The sequence below is a fragment of the Tachyglossus aculeatus genome, chromosome 9 (assembly GCF_015852505.1).
Source record: "Tachyglossus aculeatus isolate mTacAcu1 chromosome 9, mTacAcu1.pri, whole genome shotgun sequence".
NCBI lineage: Eukaryota > Metazoa > Chordata > Mammalia > Monotremata > Tachyglossidae > Tachyglossus > Tachyglossus aculeatus.
Genome location: NC_052074.1, coordinates 6,190,476 through 6,209,351, shown reverse-complemented (window position 1 = coordinate 6,209,351; position 18,876 = coordinate 6,190,476).

Below are 18,876 nucleotides of genomic sequence, written 5' to 3'. Positions count from 1 at the left end.
GAGGGAGAGAGGGAGAGAGGGAGAGAGGGAGAGAGGGAGAGAGGGAGAGAGGGAGAGAGGGAGAGAGGGAGAGAGGGAGAGAGGGAGAGAGGGAGAGAGGGAGAGAGGGAGAGAGGGAGAGAGGGAAAAGACTTATGGTTATGGTATTTTGAGCACTTACTATGTGCCTGGCATCGTAATAAATGCTGGAGTCGATATAAGGTAATCAGTTTGGACACAGTCTCTGTCCCACCTGGGGCTCACAGTCTTTATTCCCATTTTACAGATGAGGTAACTGAAGCATAGAGAAGTAAAGCGACTTGCCCAGGGCCACACAGCAGACATGTGGCAGAGCCGGAATTCGAACCCAGGCTTATGCTGCTTCTTTAGGGGAAAGGGCAGGGTTTAAGGATCTGTTCATAAGTGCTGTGAAACCAAGTTTGGTGTGAGTATCAAAGTGCTTAATGGATGCAATTGCATACACAGTGAGGGTGAATAGGATGGGAAAATAAGGGATCATTCAGGAAAGACCTCTTAGTGGAGATATGATTTTATTAGTAGAACCAGGTAGGATCGAGCTGACATGATTCTCCCCAGGGATCCAGGGAGGGAACTGGCAGATCTGGTACTAGTGGGGGAATTAACAGTTGAATCCCAGTTTCAACCCTGAGTTCGATGTCCATCCTCGATTAATCATTCATATTTATTGAATGCTTACTGTGTGCAGAACACAGTACTTAGAGTTTGGGAAAATACAATATAACATACATTTTCTGCCCACAGTGAGCTTAAATTCTGCATCTCAATCCAGGTCACTGTCACAAGACTTGGGTGTTCCTGAGGGGACAGATGCCAAGAGGCACAGAGAGTTGGGTCCGAGCCCACTGTTGGGTAGGGACTGTCTCTATATGTTGCCAACTTGTACTTCCCAAGCGCTTAGTACAGTGCTCTGCACACAATAAGCACTCAATACGATTGATTGAGAAGTATCACCCCATCCCCTTGCCCATCTGACTCTCCAGCTAGTTTAAGAGGAGAGTGGTGGAAAATTGTACATAATAATAATAATAATAACAATGATGGCATTTATTAAGCACTTACTATGTGCAAAGCACTGTTCTAAGCACTGTTTTTTTAATAATGGCATTTATTAAGTGCTTACTATGTGCAAAGCACTGTTCTAAGCTCTGGGGAGGTTACAAGGTGATCAGTTTGTCCCATGGGGGGCTCACAGTCTTAATCCCCATTTTACAGATGAGGTAACTGAGGCCCAGAGAAGTTAACTGACTTGCCCAAAGTCACACAGCTGACAATTGGCAGAGCCAGGATTTGAACCCATAACCTCTGTCTCCAAAGCCTGGGCTCTTTCCACTGAGCAACGCTTTCTACCCTGGTCCCCATCAGATTCTCGATGTGATCCACTATAGCAGTTGGTGGTGGCGTTATTTTTACCATATATTTATTAAGCATTTACTTGTGTCAAGTGCAGGGGTAGATTACGATTATCCAATAAGGCGACCCCTGTCCCAAAGTGGAATCACAAATTAAGCACTAGGAAGAGCAGGTATCTTACTTCCATTTAATGCTAAGGAAACTGAGGCCCAGAGAAGTGAAGTCACTTACCCAAGGTCACCCAGCAGGCCAGTGGCAGTGCTGAGACTAGAACCCGGGACTCCTGACTCCCCTCCCCATGTACTTTCCATTGGGTCACATTGCCTACCTTGAGTCTCACTGCAATATGTTTTGTTTTGTTCTCTGTCTCCCCCTTCTAGACCGTGAGCCCACTGTTGGGTAAAGACCACCTCTATATGTTGCCAACTTGTACTTCCCAAGCGCTTAGTACAGTGCTCTGCACACAGTAAGCGCTCAATAAATGATTGAATGAATGAATGCTCCATTTCTAGTTTCGGTGAGTGAGTGGATCGGGGTTTGTCTGTCTCATTTTTTGCAATCAGGGGCTTAACTGGTGCCTCTCCAAAAGACTAAAATCCTATCCAAAGCAAACAAATTAAAGTTCCATGATGAAAGAACCCCCTCTCAGAGTCACACCCAGTGAGTTTCCAGTACTCTACCAGTCTTGGCTAAGGGAGGAAGAGTCAAGCAGAGGCCTACCCATTCCATTCATAGCTTGGACAATGGCTAGTGAGTGGAAGGCAATCTGCTACAAGTCAAAACTCACCGTTGTTGGGCAGCAGCAGCATGGGAGAGAGTCGAGGGCGGAGACTCAAGTTTACTGCATGGAAGGAGGCAATGGTAAACCACTTCCAGATATTTACCAAGAAAACTCTACATCTACATTACCAGAACAAATTGCAGATGGAGAGTGGGGCGTTCTGAGAGAGATGTGCTCATAGTGTTGCTATGGGTCAGAAATGACTTGACGGTATAAGACAAGATGAAAGAACATGAGCGCTGCTGCATTGATGGATCAATATAATAATGGCATTTATTAAGCGCTTACTTCTTGCAAAGCACTGTTCTAAGTGCTGGGGACGTTACAAGGTGATCAGGTTGTCCCTCAGGGGGCTCAGTCTTAATCCCCATTTTACAGATGAGGTAACAGGCACAGAGAAGTTAAGTGACTTGCCCAAAGTCACACAGCTGACAATTGGCAGAGCCGGGATTTGACCCCATGACCTCTGACTCCAAAGCCCGGGCTCTTTCCACTGAGCCACGCCGCTTCTCTAGTGGTATTTGCTAAAACGCTATGTGCCAAGCACTGTTCTAAGCACTGGAGTATATACACAAGGTAACCGGGCTGAACACGGTCCCTGTCCCACATAGGGTTCACTCAATCCCCATTTTACAAATGAGGGAACTGAGGCCCAGTGATTCGGCCAAGGTCACAGAGCAGACATGTGGCAGAGCTGGGATCGATTTCATCTAAGTTTTTCGGAGCTTGAGAGACAAGACAGCCTCTGTGTCACCTCAGTAAGTAATGCCTGCCGTGCCCATAGGGACTGGGAACAGGCTTTGGAACCTGCTGCTCTCTCAGGCAGGTGCTGAGCGCCCAGGCCGAGCCATCAGGCTTCGCTGCTGCCTCCCAAACCACAATTAGAGTATCCGGCGCCACTCACTCAAACAACCACAATTCCTCCCTGGCCCCACCTCCTCCTCGCTATCCAGGGAATCCAGTTTCCACCTGGCACTTGCTGCTGCTCTTACTTCTTCGTCCCATTCCAGATTTGCCCCCTCCTCACCACAAGCTCTCTGATTCCCACATGCCTGCAAAGCTGTTCATGACACAATTTTAACTGTCTTCTCTCCTCATTTTACAGATGAAGAAACTGAGGCCCAGAGAGGTAAGGTGGCTTGCTCAAGGTCACAGCAGACCCGTGGTAGAGCTGGGTCTCCAGACACCCAGTTCTAAACAGGTTTTTACTGGGCCATGCTCCTTCCTCTTCAATGCTGCATTTTTCACAGGCCCACTGATTTCTCCACTACTCTTCCTTCCAAATTGTCTCAAAGGGTAAGAATGAACCAAATTGAAGAGAAGTTGTCATTGAAGCATTCAGCCCTGCTACTCATCCCACTAGAGTCTTATGAATATTATCCTTCCTGCCACAGGATTTCAGAGGCAAGTGTGAGATACCACAAAAGCATCGATTCTTGAAAGAACAGCTAGCAGGGCCCCTCGGTTTTAAAATTCCGTTTTTTACCTTCCCCTCCCCACCAATCATCAAATCATTAAGGCTAATTACGCCTCCATCTTACAATCTTTCTGATTTATGGAGGATCGTTGAGCCTGCTTCTCTAATGACTGAAAGTGCCTCTGATCACAGCCCTTGAAGGAGAGACACCGGATTGTGTTTTAAACAGTGCATGTCCATGGTGTTTGTTCTGACCTTTGGTGCTCATGGTGGCTGAAAGCCAGCCTTTAATTGGGTACAGGGAGAGATGCGCCCGGCAGGATTCGGCGGCACAGAGATGTGGAGACTTTCAGAGGGATATGTCACTTCCGCACCATGACACGTTGGGATAGAAAGTTCTCCAACAAGCCAGATTGGACTTTTCTTTTTTCAAACTAAACATTAAAAGTTAATGAACTGAATTAACATCTAAAGGTCACGATTAAAGCAAACTGAGAAGCTCCCTTTCTAATTCCCCCTAAATATTGATTGGGTCATCTTTTCTGCTTTGGAGGAGGAGAGCTATGCAGGGAGCGTGAAGCCCCTAGCTCCAAGGACCTGGGAGCATTTGCCCTATAAAGACTGGAAAAGCAGGGGAAAGGAGGAGATGGAAGGGAAGGCTGAGAATACCAGCATCAGGATGCTACTGACAATAGGAACAGTTGTTTGAATTTTCAAGGTCTGTGCTCCCATCTCTTAGAGAAGCAGCATGGCCTAATGGGTAGAGCACAGGCTTGGGAGTCAGAGGTCATGGGTCCTAATCCCAGCTCTGCCACTTGTCAGCTGTGTGACTTTGAGAAAAATCACTTTTCTGTGCCTCAGTTACCTCATCTGTAAAATGGGGATTAAGTCTGTGAGCCCCAAATGAGAAAAACTGATAACCTTGTATCTACCCCAGTGCTTAGAACTGTGCTTGGCACATAGTAAGCGCTTAACAAATATCATTATCATTATTATTATTATTATCTCTGCTGTATGACCTTGGGTGAGTTGCTTTGCTTCTTTGGGCCTCAGTTACTTCATCTGAAAAATAGGGACTAAGAATGTGAGCTCCATGTGGGTCAGGGACTGTGTCCAACCTGATTTAGAACAGTGTTTGGCACATAGTAAGCACTTAACATATACCTTGTTTTAAAATATCTCTCTTGAATGGGATTAGAGCATGGGTCAGAGTTAAGAGGGTGGACCCCAACCATTGACAGGCTCTGACTGATTTGTAGCATTTTTTTTAAATGGCATTTGCTAAGCACTTACTATGTGCCAGGCACTGTACTAAACCCTGAGATAGATACAAGCTAATCAGGTTAGACACAGTACATGTCCCACATGGCGTTCATGGTCTTAATACCCATTTTAAGATGAGTTAACTGAGGCACCGAGAAGTGAAGTGATTTACCCAAGATCATGCGGCAGATAAGTGGTGGAGCTGGGCTTAGAACCCACAACCTCTGACCCCGAGGCCCATGCTCTATCCACTTCACCATGCCAGGATTAGAACCCAGGTTCTTCTGACTCCCAGGCTGGCACTCTGTCCATTAAGACCATGATGCTTCTATGTCTGCTGCCAGATACACATTTAGTTTTCAGTCGCCTTGGAAGATACTGCTTTGTGTAAAGGCAAAAAGAGGGCCAAGAGGCCAGGATTTCTGTCCTGGGGGTGTGGGGCAAGGAGTTACCTGACTGAACCAGGAAGAGGAAGATTGATTAATTGCTAGAGGAAAAACTAAGCTGAGGCCATTCACATCCATTAGCTTGTTTCTACTCTTCCTGTTCAGAGTTCTCAAAGCAGCCTCTTCACTCATCCTTTATAACAAAGGTTAACAGTAGACTAAGCAGATATTCACAACCCAGAAGCCCCAGCTCTCAACTACAGCTCACTTTAGGCCAATTTCCCAACAAGGATTTGCTTCAGCCTCCTTGCTGATCTCCCTGCCTCCTGTCTCTGCCCACTCCAGTCCATATTTCACTCTTTTACCCAGGTCATTTTGCTGCAAAAACGTTCAGGACATGTTTTCCCACTTCTCAAAAGCCTCCAGTGGTGTCCCATTCACCTACACATCACAAAGAAGCTCCTTACCATAAACTTTAAAGCATTCTATCACCTTGCATCCTCCTACCTCAATTTGCTCCTACTACAAACCAGCCCACACTTTGCTCCTCTAATGCTAACTCTAATGCCGACCTCTCGCTCACCTCCTGCCTCTAGCCTTGGATACCCTCCCCTTTCCTAACCGACAATTACTCTTCCTCCCTTTCAAGGTCTTATTGAAGGCACATCTCCAAGAGGCCTTCAGTGACTAAGCCCTTTTTTCCTTTTCTTTCACTCCACTCTGCATCTCCCTGATTTGCTCCTTTAATTCATCTCACAGCTCCCAGCCCCACAGCACTTATGTGCATAGCCATAAATTTATTCATGTTAATGTCTCTCTCCCCCTCTAGACTGTAAGCTTAGGCAGATAATACCAAAATCTACATCTCCATCCCTGATCTCTCTCTGTCTTTGCAGTCTCACAATTACGCTCTCCCATTTCAAAGCTTTACTGAAGGCACATCTCTTCCAAGAGGCCTTCCCTGACTAAGCCATTTCTTCTTCTTCCACTCCCTTCTGTGTTGCCCTGACTTGCTCCCTTTACTCACCCCCAACCCCCTAGCACTTATATACATATCTGTAATTAATTTATATCAATACCTGTCTCCCCCTATAGACTGTAAGCTCATTATGGGCAAAGAATGTCTCTGTTATATTGTACTCTCCCAAGTGCTTAGTACACTGCTCACAATAAGCATGACTGATTGATTGATAATCACCGAGTGGGAAGGGGATAAAAAATGTCTTAAGTCCTTGGTCTGAGCAGTTGCCTATTTGGTCTAATAAATTTTAGGCCTCTGGGGGTGCAGAGGTGCAGTTCTAAAACTCTTTTTAAAAAACTGACTAGGCCTGTTGGTGAGAGAGCTAGGGAGATATGTGAGTGGGATTCTTGATGATCTTAGCATTTGAGAGGATTTAACTCTTTTTAAATTGTATTCGTTAAGCATTTACAATGTGCCAGAGTTTATTGTGGGGAGGGAACATGTCTGCCAACTCTGTTATACTGTTACTTCTCAAGCTCTCAGAATAGTGCTCTGCACATAATAAGTGTTCAATATGATTAATTGGTTGTTTGCCCAGAACTGTACTAAGCACTGGGGTAGATACAAGCTAATCAGGTAGGAAATAGTCCATGTCCCACATGGGGCTCACAGTCTTAAACCCCATTTTACAGATGAAGTAACTGAAGCACAAAGAAGTTAAGCAACTTGCCCAAGGTCAAACAGACAAGTGGACTACCTAGGATTAGAACCCAGGTTTTGACACCCAGGCCTGGGCTCTATCCATTAGGCCACACTGCTTCTCTTTGGAAAAGAGGGGAACTCTCCTGGTTCTCCTAAGGGTCAATCAATCGTATTTATTGAGCGCTTACTATGTGCAGAGCACTGTACTAAGCACTTGGGAAGTACAAATTGGCAACACATAGAGACAGTCCCTACCCAACAGTGGGCTCACAGTCTAAAAGGGGGAGACAGAGAACAGAACCAAACATACCAACAAAATAAAATAGGATAGAAATGTACAAGTAAAATAAATAGAGTAATAAATATGTACAACCATATATACATATATACAGGTGCTGTGGGGAAGGGAAGGAGGTAAGATGGGGGGATGGAGAGGGGAACGAGGGGGAGAGGAAGGAAGGGGCTCAGTCTGGGAAGGCCTCCTGGAGGAGGTGAGCTCTCAACAGGGCCTTGAAGGGAGGAAGAGAGCTAGCTAGAAGGGTCGAGATCCTTCTCTTCCCTCTCCCTCAGCCCCCAGCCCGAGAGTCAATCACTCATGCCTAGAGGAAGTGGTGGGTGGGACTAGAAGAAAGAATTCCTCAGAGGACATACTGACTGTGGACTTCATATCAGGGCTACCCAGTGGAGCGGTCCATTGCGATGCATTGTGCCCTAGTGAAAAGAAAACAGACCTGGGAAATCAAAGGACCTGGGTTCCAATTCCAGCTCTGCCACCTGCCTGCTGTGTGACCTTGGGTAAGTCACTTGACTTCTGGGTCTCAATGTCCTCTTCCATAAAGTGAGGGTAAAAATACTTGTTTTCCCTCTCCTCTAGTCTGAGAGTCCCATGTGGAACAGGACTGCATATACCTGTTTATCCTGTATCTAGACCAGTGTTTAAGCAGCGTAGGCCCGGGAGTCAGAAGGTCATGGGTTCTAGTCTGGGCTCTGCCATTTGTCAGTGTGACCTTGGGCAAGTCACTTCCCTTTATCTTCCCTCAGTTACCTCATCTGCAAAATGGGGATTGAGACTGAGTCCCACATGGAACTATGTCCAACCTGATTGCCTTATATCCACCCAGTGCTTAATACAGTGCCTGGCACATAATAAGCACTTCAATACCATCATTATCATCATCATTATTGGAGTTTCTGCAAAAGAGATCCAACAGCAACTCTCAGAGCTGCAGTTTGCAAGTTCCACAAAGAGGTAGAGAAGCAGAGCAGGAGGGGCTAGTGGCAATGCCAGGGTCAGGGCAACAATGAGAAGTAGTGTGGTTTAGGGGAAAGAGCACGGGCTTGAAAGTCAGAGGGCGCGGGTTCTAATCCCAGCTCCGCCACATGTTTTCAAACTAAACATTAAAAGTTAATGAATTGAAATTGTATCTAAAGGTCACGATTAAAGCAAACAGAGAAGCTACCTTTCTAATGTCTCCCAAATGTTGTCTGGGTCACCTTTTCTGCTTTGCAGGAGGAGAGCTAAGCAGGGAGCGTGAAGCTCCTAGCATCAAGGCCCTGTGAGTATTTACTTCAATAGAGACCAGAAGAGAAGGGGAAAGGAGGGGAAGAGAGGAAGGGAAGGCTGAAAATACCAACATCAGGATGCCAATGACAATAGGAATAGCTGTTTTCAAGGTTTGTGCTGCCACCTCCAGAGAAGCAGTATGGCCTAGAGGGTAGACCACAGACAGCCCTGGGAGTCAGTAGGACCTGGGTTCTAATCCAAGCTCTGCCACTTGTCTGCTGTGTGACTTTGGGCAAGGCATTTAACAGAGAAGCAGCGTGGCTCAGTGGAAAGAACACGGGCTTGGGGCGGGGGGGTCAGAGGTCATGGGTTCAAATCCCTGCTCTGCCACTTGTCAGCTGTGTGACCTTAGGCAATCCATTAAACTTCTCTGTGCCTTTACCTCATCTGTAAAATGGGGATTAAGACTATGAGCCCCACATGGAACAACCTGATTACCTGGTATCCCCCAGCTCTTAGAACAGTGCTTTGCACATAGTAAGCGCTTAACAAATACCATCAATATTGAACTTCTCTGTGCCTCAGTTACCTCATCTGTAAAATGGGGATGAAGACTGTGAACTCCAGGTGGGACAACCTGATGACCTTGTATCTACCCTAATAATAATAATAATGGTATTTGTTAAACGCTTACTATGTGCAGAGCACTGTTCTAAGCGCTGGGGAGGCTACAATGGGCTCACAGTTTTAACCCCTTTTTACAGATGAGGTAACTGAGGCACAGAGAAGTTAAGTGACTTGCCCAAAGTCACACAGCTGACAGTTGGCAGGGCAGGGATTTGAACCCATGACCTCTGCCTCCAAAGTCCGTGCTTTTTCCGTTGAGCCACGCTGCCTCTCCTAGTATTTAAAACAGTGCTTGGTACCCAGTAAGCACTTAAATACAATAATAAGGACAATCATTATTATTATTAAGATCATTTAACTCTGTTGCAATGAGATTCCAGCCCGGTAGTCGCACGTTGGTTTGTGACGCTGGGCCAGCGCCACCTGTGGGCGAGTTCTACAACTGCAGCCTCAGGCCTGCCTCCCTTTGGGGAGGCGTTCACTACAGAGCCCCCAAAACAGAGCCGCCTGTTGGAGACCCGCAGCCGCCAAAGACTGACTATGTAGGAGTTGGGAACTGTGTTTAAGTCAGTCGTCTTTCTTGGGCGCTTGCTGTGTGCACAGCACTGTGCTAAACGCTGGGGAGAGACCAAGTAGAGTTGGTGGTCATGTTCCCTGCCCACTAGACTGTAAGCTCCTTCTGGGTAGGGAACATGTCTACCATTCATTCATTGAATGGTATTTATTGAGCACTTACTGTGTGCAGAGCACTGTATTAAGCGCTTGGAAAGGTACAACACCTTCCCGAGCGCTTAGTACAGTGCTCTGCACACAGTAAGCGCTCAATAAATACGATTGATTGATTTTCCTGACAATGATCTTATGTCTGGAAGATCTTATGTCTGGAGATCATTCATTCAATCGTATTTGAGCGCTTACTGTGTGCAGAGCACTGTACTAAGCGCTTGGGAAGTACAAGTTGGCAACATATAGAGACGGTCCCTACCCAACAGTGGGCTCACAGTCTAGGAGTCTCTTTACACTTTCAATCTCACTGTGTGCACAGCACTGTATTAAGCGCTTGGAAAAGTACAATACGACAACTTTCCCTGACAATGATCTTATGTCTGGAAGATCTTATGTCTGGAGATCATTCATTCATATTTATTGAGCGCTTACTGTGTGCAGAGCACTGTACTAAGCGCTTGGGAAGTACAAGTTGGCAACATATAGAGACAGTCCCTACCCAACACTGGGCTCACAGTCTAGAAGTCTCTTTACACTTTCGATCTCACTTCTCTAGTTACATACTATAGAAATGATCCCTGAAGATCCCCTCCCCACAGCACCTGTATATATGTATATGTTTGTATGTATTTATTACTCTATATTTTATCTGTACGTATTTATTCTATTTATTTTATTTTGTTAATCATCAATCGTATTTATTGAGCGCTTACTGTGTGCAGAGCACTGTACTGTTAATGTGTTTTGCTTTGTTCTGTCTCCCCCTTCTAGACTGTGAGCCCACTGTTGGGTAGGGACTGTCTCTATATGTTGCCAACTTGTACTTCCCAATCGCTCAGTACAGTGCTCTACACACAGTAAGCGCTCAATAAATACGATTGAATGAATGAATGAAAGGGAAGGGAAGAGGGAGACAGACAGCAATACAAATGACAGATATATACATAAGTTCTACCGACTCTGCTGTGCTGTACTGTACTCTTCCAAGCACTTAGTACAATGCTCTGCACACAGTAAGCAAATGGGATTGATTACAGCATGTTAAGCACTTACTTTGTGCCAAGCACTGTACTAAGGGCTGCAGTAGACAAGATAATCAGGTTACACATGTGGCTCACAAGAAGCAGCATGGCTTAGTGGAAAAAGTGCGGGTTTGGGAGTCAGAGGTCATTGGTTCTAATCCCACTCTGCCACTTGTCGGCTGTATGACTTCGGGCAAGTCGCTTAAGTTCTCTGTGCCTCAGTTACCTGATCTGTAAAATAGGGATTAAGACTGTGAGCTCCACGTGGGACAACCTGATTACCTTGTATCTACCCCAGCGTTTAGAACAGTGCTTGGCACATAGCACTTAAATACCATTATTATTATTCTAAGTAGGAGGGAACATGGCTATTGAATCCCCATTTTGCAGCTGAGGGGACTGAGGCACAGAGAACTTAATTGATCAAGAACACATAGCAGGTAAATTGTAGAGCTGGGATTAGAAACTGTAAACTCATTGTGGGCAGGAAATGAGTCTGTTTATTCTTATATTGTACTCTCCCAAGTAATCAGTACAGTGCCTTGCACACAGTAAGCACTCCATAAATACATCTGAATAAGTGAACCAAACGAACCCAGGTCCTCTGATTCCCAAGCCCATGCTCTTTCCACTACACCACACTGCTTCCTGGAATGGGTGTCTTATGGGTCTCAGGGTCACCAAGCTAATCTTACGGTTGGAAGTGGGTAGGTCTGCTGAGAAAATGGGATTCATTAACTCAAGTGGAGGAAGAGACAGGTAGTTTTAAAATAAAACATAAGCACTCATCTGGCAATGGCCACAGAGGCACCGAGTGTTACACTTATCAGTGTCCTAGCATAGATTTAAACTAGAGATCCCAAAAGACCCATTTTCTTCTTACACTAATGGAGTGCAAAATGACTTAACAAGCTCTCATAAACCATTTTGAAAATTCCTTAGCTTCACCGATGGGCTCGAAAGATTGTCTTTCTCAGCAGCATGATTGGTGTCAGACCTCATGACTGGTGTTATTTTTTTTTTTTTTGAGGATTACCAAAAGCTGACTTCATGAGACCCAATAAATCAGCAAAGAATTTTACGGTCCCCTAAATGTCCAAGTCAATGCAATTACATGAAAACGTAATCACAAGATAAATAATACTTTCTTCCAGGTAATCCCCATCTTACTTGGAATTCCTAACCTGAGCTCTTTAAAATGGGGGTTACAGTTGGGAGTAAAGCGTGAGGCTGCACGGTGATGGAATCATTGTTTGACAAATGGGTCTTTGGGCAAAAATACTGGCTTGACTAGTATAAGCACATTTGACTGGCCCAAAGTATCAGCCAGAAAAATCAAACACCAGGGAATGAAACATAAGCCAAAGCTGTTCTGTGTCCAGTCACAGAAAGTTACAAATTGCCTTATCAAAGCAATCTGACAATTGCTAATTACTTTAATTCTGAGTGAATGAAAAAAATGCATAAGCCAATTTAAAGGATGATCCTAAAATTGGGGCCAAAGAGGAATGGGATATTATACAAAAATCAGCTGGATATAGAAAGATGCACCATGCGGACATACAAAAATTCAATCAAGGGAAGTCCTGGACTACGGTTTGTCTGGTTCTAAATCCAGCCCGAAGCAGAATGAATCGATTCATGATAGAGAACCAAAGTTAACTCAAGGGGACACTATCATCTTTATCTAGTTTGGGGATTAAATCAAAGGTATTTATTTGAGCACTTTGCGCAGAGTATTGTATTCTCGGAGAAGCAGCATGGCCCAGTGGAAAGAGCTTGGGAGTCAGAGATCATGGGTTCTAATCCCAGCCCCATCACTTGCCAGCTGTGTGACTCTGGGCAAGTCACAACTCCTCTGTGCCTCAGTTACCTCATCTGTCAAATGGGGATAAAACTGTGAGCCCCACATGAGACAACCTCATCACCTTGTATCTCCCCAGGGCTTGGAACAGTGCTTCACACATAGTAAGTGCTTAACAATTACCATTATTATTATTATTATTCAGCATTTAGGAAAGTACAATACAATGGAGTTAATCGAACACAATGCCTGCCCACAAGGAGTTTGCAGTGGGGAGGAATAGTAATTGTAAAGTGCTTACTGTATGCAGAACACAATATAATAAAACAGAGTTGACTGGAGTCCCACTGTAGTCAGTTTCCTGCTCTGCTCTATAAAGTTCTTGTTGGCAGGGTTAGTGTTAAACATCTCTATGCAGGCAATTCCCAATTCTGTCTCCAGCACTGATCTCTAGCTTTCTCTGCAATCCCGTATTTCCTCCTGCCCTCCGGTGTCCCACTGACATCTCAAACTAAACACATCCAGAACAGAACTCCTTATGTTCCCACCCAAATCCTGCCCTCCCCATCACTGTAGACAATACTACTACCCTCCCTCAAGTTCTGAACCTTGGCTTTATGCTCATCTCATCTCTCATTCCACCCACATATTCAGTCTGTCACCAAATCCTGTCCAAATCCTAACATTGCTAGAATCTGCCCTTCCTCTCCATCCAATCTGCTACCATGCTGATCCAAACATTCCTCCTATCCCACCTTGACTACGGGAGCTGCCTCCTCATTGACCTCCCACCCTTCTGGCTCTTCCCACTCCAATCCACATTTCAGTCTTGCTGCTGTTCCTCCTCTGGCTCCCAAGCCCATGCTCTTTTCATTAGGCCACATTGCTTTTCTCTCTCCTCAGAGTGTTCACAGTCCCCATAAGCCTACCTTATTTCTTCTATACAATCTCAGTCTCCTAACACAGGATCTGGCTTGCTCACACTTTGAAACCTTGGACCTCAAAATTTGCAGATATATTTGACTAATTCCAGGACTACCCCAGGATAAAAAAAAAACTGGACATATAAGATTTACTAATGACAAATAACATGATTGGACTGAAAAATTCTGAGGGGCAATTATTTCCTCTCACCAATCCTGCTAAATGAGAAGTGTATTTCCTGGCAAAATCTGACAACCCTCATAATGAAGGGCAGAAGCAGGTAGGGGATGAATCTCTACCTTGTTGCCTCATTAGTAGTTGTGACAAACCCCAAACTCTGGTCTTTTCTCTGACACGGCTGATCCATCTAAGCTGGAGTCATTGTTCCTTGTTTCCAGATTTTCCACTATAATTTCTTTTGCAAAATATATCATCCTCCCTATAAGCATCTTGAGAGTGTGAGAAATATTTACCCATCAATGAGTGTTTGCTTGTAGGGTAGCTGCGGGATCAGCCTTTCACAGTTTTGGCAACAGCCCCTGTGTAACGAGAACAATCTGTCTTCTTGCCAGTTAATCTATGCTGCTAATAACTGAGGAAAGGGGGAGCAGAATTTCTTCAGGGTTCTGGAGATTAGAAACCGTATGTCTTTCAGATGAGGCCTTCAATAATCACCAGAAGCAGGCTATTTACCATATTGTTATTAATGCCCCATCAGTGTTAGAGCCCCTCAGATTAGTAAACCCCAGAACGGGGTCAAACTCCTCCAAAATAGGGGTCTGGTGGTGGCTCCCACTCTCCTAACCCTCGCCACATGCCTATTTCATGGTATTTGTTAAGACCTTGTTAAGAGTTGTTCTGAAGTCTGACAGTCCCTGCCCCACATCTTTTTTTTTATGTTGTTAAGTGCTTACCACGTGGCAGGCATCGTAATATGCGGCAGGGTAGAAACAAGCTCATCAGGTTGGACACAGTCCATGTCCCACGTGGGTTTCACAATTTTCATCCCTATTTTACAGATGAGGTAACAGCCACAGAGAAGTCCAGTGACTTGCCCAAAGTTTCATGGCAGACAAGTGGTGGAGTCAGGATTAGAACGCAGGTCCACACTCTACCCATTAGGTCACACTGCCTCTCACCAAGGGCTCACTCCCTATCTCTGCGTGGGTAGCAGGGACAGGACGCCCACCCCTCTCCACTTTCATTCATTTATTCATGTTTATTGAACACTTACTATATGCAGAGCACTGTACTAAGCACTTGGGAGAATACAAAAACAATAAACAGACACATAGCCTGCCCACAACGAGTTTACAGGGGAAGCAGCGTGGCTCAGTGGAAAGAGTACGGGTTTTGGAGTCAGAGGTCAGGGGTTCAAATCCCAGCTCCACCAATTGTCAGCTGTGTGACTTTGGGCAAGTCACTTCACTGTACCTGTTACCTCATCTGTAAAATGGGGATTAAGACTATGAGCCCCCGTGAGACAACCTGATCACCTTGTAATCTCCCCAGTGCTTAGAACAGTGCTTTGCACATAGTAAGCATTTAATAAAAATGTCATCATTATTACAGTCTCCTCCCAAGAATATTAGAGTAGTAGGACTCTGGACTGGGAGAACCAATGATCATTCATTCATTCAATTGTATTTATTGAGCACTTTCTGGCCCTAGGGGAGGAAAGCAGCCTGTAGGCTCCAGCAGGAGAAAGTGGGTTTAAAAAGAGCCACATACAAAGCTACCTGCTAACCAAAGTTTCCCCATCTTTACAACCAAAGGATGGCAAGGAGGTCGTTTGGCACATACTGGAATAGAAACACCCCTGCCCAAATGCAGGATTCAGTAAGTCCCAGAACTTGCTAGTTAGTTTTAATTTTGGAAACTTGCCACCCTCACAAAGCAGAGCCTCTGCAGTCAGCCTCCCTACAACAGGCAACCCAGAAGTCAGACAAGAGACTCACCTCACCTTGCTTCTCTTCACCAGCCATTACCGTTGCAGTCTTCTGACCCCCTCATACTGATTGGTACTCCTTTAATGAGACTATCCTCCTTGCTTCCTTGCTTAAGTCCAGGTGAGGCCTCTTTATCTCCAATGAGGCATAGCTGTGTGCCTTGCTCGGCCCTCCCCACCCAAACACAGGTGGAGAGATCAGGAGGCAGATATTGTGTGGGAGTCGGTCGAATGGCAGCACATGCGTGAAGGTGTCTCCTTACACCTCACCCCAAGTGTGCTGGGATTTTAGGATTTGGGGCAGGAATAAGCAGAGCCGAAGGGGAAAGGGTGGGGAGAAAGGGAAGAGGAAATCAAGGAGGGAAAGGAATGAGAAGAGGGAGATTGACTCTGAAAAAAATGGTAGCCAAAGGGTGTCCCTCTTAGGGAGGATTCCTGCTTCTCACAGAATGAGTTCTGAGTATAATAAAAAAAAAACCCATCTCCTCACTGCTTTCTTGGAACTTCCTGTAGGAGGCTTTCCCTGATTTACACTATCTGATCTCCAGTTCACCAGCCCAGTGTATGTCCCCATCCTTTCTTTAATGTCCCTTTTAATTGGCTGTATCAGCCTCCTCATGGGATTCTTTTCACAAAAAATAATATAAATAAATGATATTAGGCCTCATGCTCATAACACACTGCCCCTATGCCACGAGGGGCACACAATCTTAAGGGGTGGGGAATGCGGGTATCTTATCCCCATTTAACAGAGGAGGAAACTGAAGCCCAGAGAGGCTTAAATGACTTTCCTAAATTCACACAGCTGGAAATAGCAGATCTGGGTTTAGAATTCAGGCCTACTGTGCTCTTTCCACTGGGCACACTGCTTCTGTTCATAAAAGAAAAGGTGACACACACTCCACCGTTTGGGAAGAATTAGAACAGGAGTGATTGTTTGTAAATCAATCAATCATATTTATTGAGCGCTTACTGTGTGCAGAGCACTGTACTAAGTGCTTGGGAAGTACAAGTTGGCAACATATAGAGACAGTCCCTACCCAACAGTGGGCTCACAGTCTAGAAGGGGGAGACAGAGAACAAAACCAAACATATTAACAAAATAAAATAAATAGAATAGATATGTACAAGTAAAATAAATAGAGTAATAAATATGTACAAACATATACACATATATACAGGTGCTGTGGGGAAGGGAAGGAGGTAAGATGGTGGGGATGGAGAGAGGGACGAAGGGGAGAGGAAGAAGGGGGCTCAGTCTGGGAAGCCCTCCTGGAGGAGGTGAGCCTACAGAAGATAAGGATGAAGTAATAACTGTTTGTATTATCTTAAGTGCTTAGTGCAGTGCTCTACATACAATAGCAGCTCAGTAAATACTACTGATTGAGATAAAACCCCAAACTCGGACAAGCATCCTAAATATTCTTTCTCTGTCTAGGGTCTGGGTGAGGTGAGACTGAACCGAATGCAGTAGGATGGATTGAATAAGACATGGCTGGGTAGGTTGAAAGTAGCATGGCCTAATGAAAAGGGCATGGGCCTGGGATGCAGGAGACCTGGGTCCTCTAATCCTAGCTCTGCCCCTTTCCCTCTTAGTGGTCTTGGGTAAGTCACTTCGGTGCCTCCCTTTTGTCTTCTGTAAAGAGAGGATGAAATTCCTCATTTCTCTCTCCCTTAGTTTCATTCATTCAATAGTATTTATTGAGTGCTTACTGTGTGCAGAGCACTGGACTAAGCACTTGTACAATTGTACAAAGTACAATTCCGCCTGAGCACCCCATGTGGGTCAGGAACTGTGTCCAACCTATATTATCTTGTATCTACCCCTGTGCTTAGTACAGTGCTTGGTACACGGAAAGCCCTTAATGAACACCACAGTTGTCATTAATTATTAGCAGAGTGGGTCAGGGTTGGGTGGGGGATTGGGAAAAGATCGTGTAGGTGAGGAAAGGTGGTCACAGCCCTGGGCTCCACCAGACCTGGCTAGCAAATGACCCAGGGGTCAGCGCCTCCCTGGCAAGATGGCAAAGGCCATCTGTGTGCTTCAGAGAGGCTGCTGAGTGTCCTGGGATCTCTGGGCTGCTGCTCCTTCTGTGACTCACTTCAGGTCCTGCTGTAAACCAGCACCATATTGAGCCAGTTTTGGGGGGCAAGGGGAAAACAGGTGGCCCTATCTCACCCCAGTGGACCACTCCAGACCAGTTTAAGGGGTCCACACAGGCTTCCACAGAGACCTGATCCATTAATCAGTGGTATTTATTGTTTTCGGTGCTTAGAACAGTGCTTTGCACATAGTAAGTGCTTAATAAATGCCATTATTATTATTACTGCATGCAGAGGGCTGTCCTAATAGTACAATGCAATGCCCATCTTACTACCGTCTCGCCAGTCAGCACTGAGGCCCATTGATAGCCAGGGCAATTACCCCTTTAACCCCTTCTTCCTGCCCCTAGCTGGGCCTCTGCAACTACTGTTGCTATGTTTAGAGAAGCAGCGTGTCTCAGTGAAAAGAGCCCGGGCTTTGGAGTCAGAGGTCATGGGTTCAAACTCCAGCTCCGCCAATTGTCAGCTGTGTGACTTTGGGCAAGTCACTTAACTTCTCTGTGCCTCCGTTACCTCATCTTTAAAGTGGGGATTAAGACTGTGAGCCCCACGTGGGACAACCTGATCACCTTGTAATCTCCCCAGCACTTAGAACAGTGCTTTTCACATCGTAAGAGCTTAATAAATGCCATCATTATTATTACTGGGGAAGGGTGGGGGCAGAATGGGGAAAGATTAGTTCAGTCCTTAAATAGCCCTCACCCTGATCAAACGCATCTCTCTCAAAATGGTGGAATTTCCTGCAAACAATAAACTAGTGTACAGAACACACTCTCTCGGGCAAACAAACCCACGGATTTATTTTGCCCTTTCACTGATCCACACCAGATTTCTCCTCTTTGCAAGCTCTTAAGCCACTGCACAGTTGCTTATGGACTTGAGTAACTGCCAAGACAAATGGTCATGGTGCCCAGGGCATGAACAGTCCCTGAGGGTTTTCCAGACATCGTAATTATCCATATATCCACGGTTCGCCACTCATCTCTCCTCAGGGCTGCAGGATGCCAGAACACCGACCTGCCAAGGGCACAGAGAGAAATCTCTGTCCACAGGATATCTCATTTCCAATGGCAATGGGAGGTTTTGGCCTTCAGAGTCTTGTGCATTTTGAAGGCGTTGGTGGCTTCTATCTGCTTAAAAGACAAAAGTTAATGGCAGGGGAATTTTCCGTGTCATGTCCTGTTTTTTATGCTTCTATTTTCCACTGGCTGTTTGAGGGAAGAAGGGTTTGCTCTGATTTTTATTATTTCTTCATTTCATTAGTCAGAGCTTGGGCAGTGTTACCATGGAAATTATTTTTCTCATATTGCTGCTCTTTATTCTGGGATTTGCAGGCT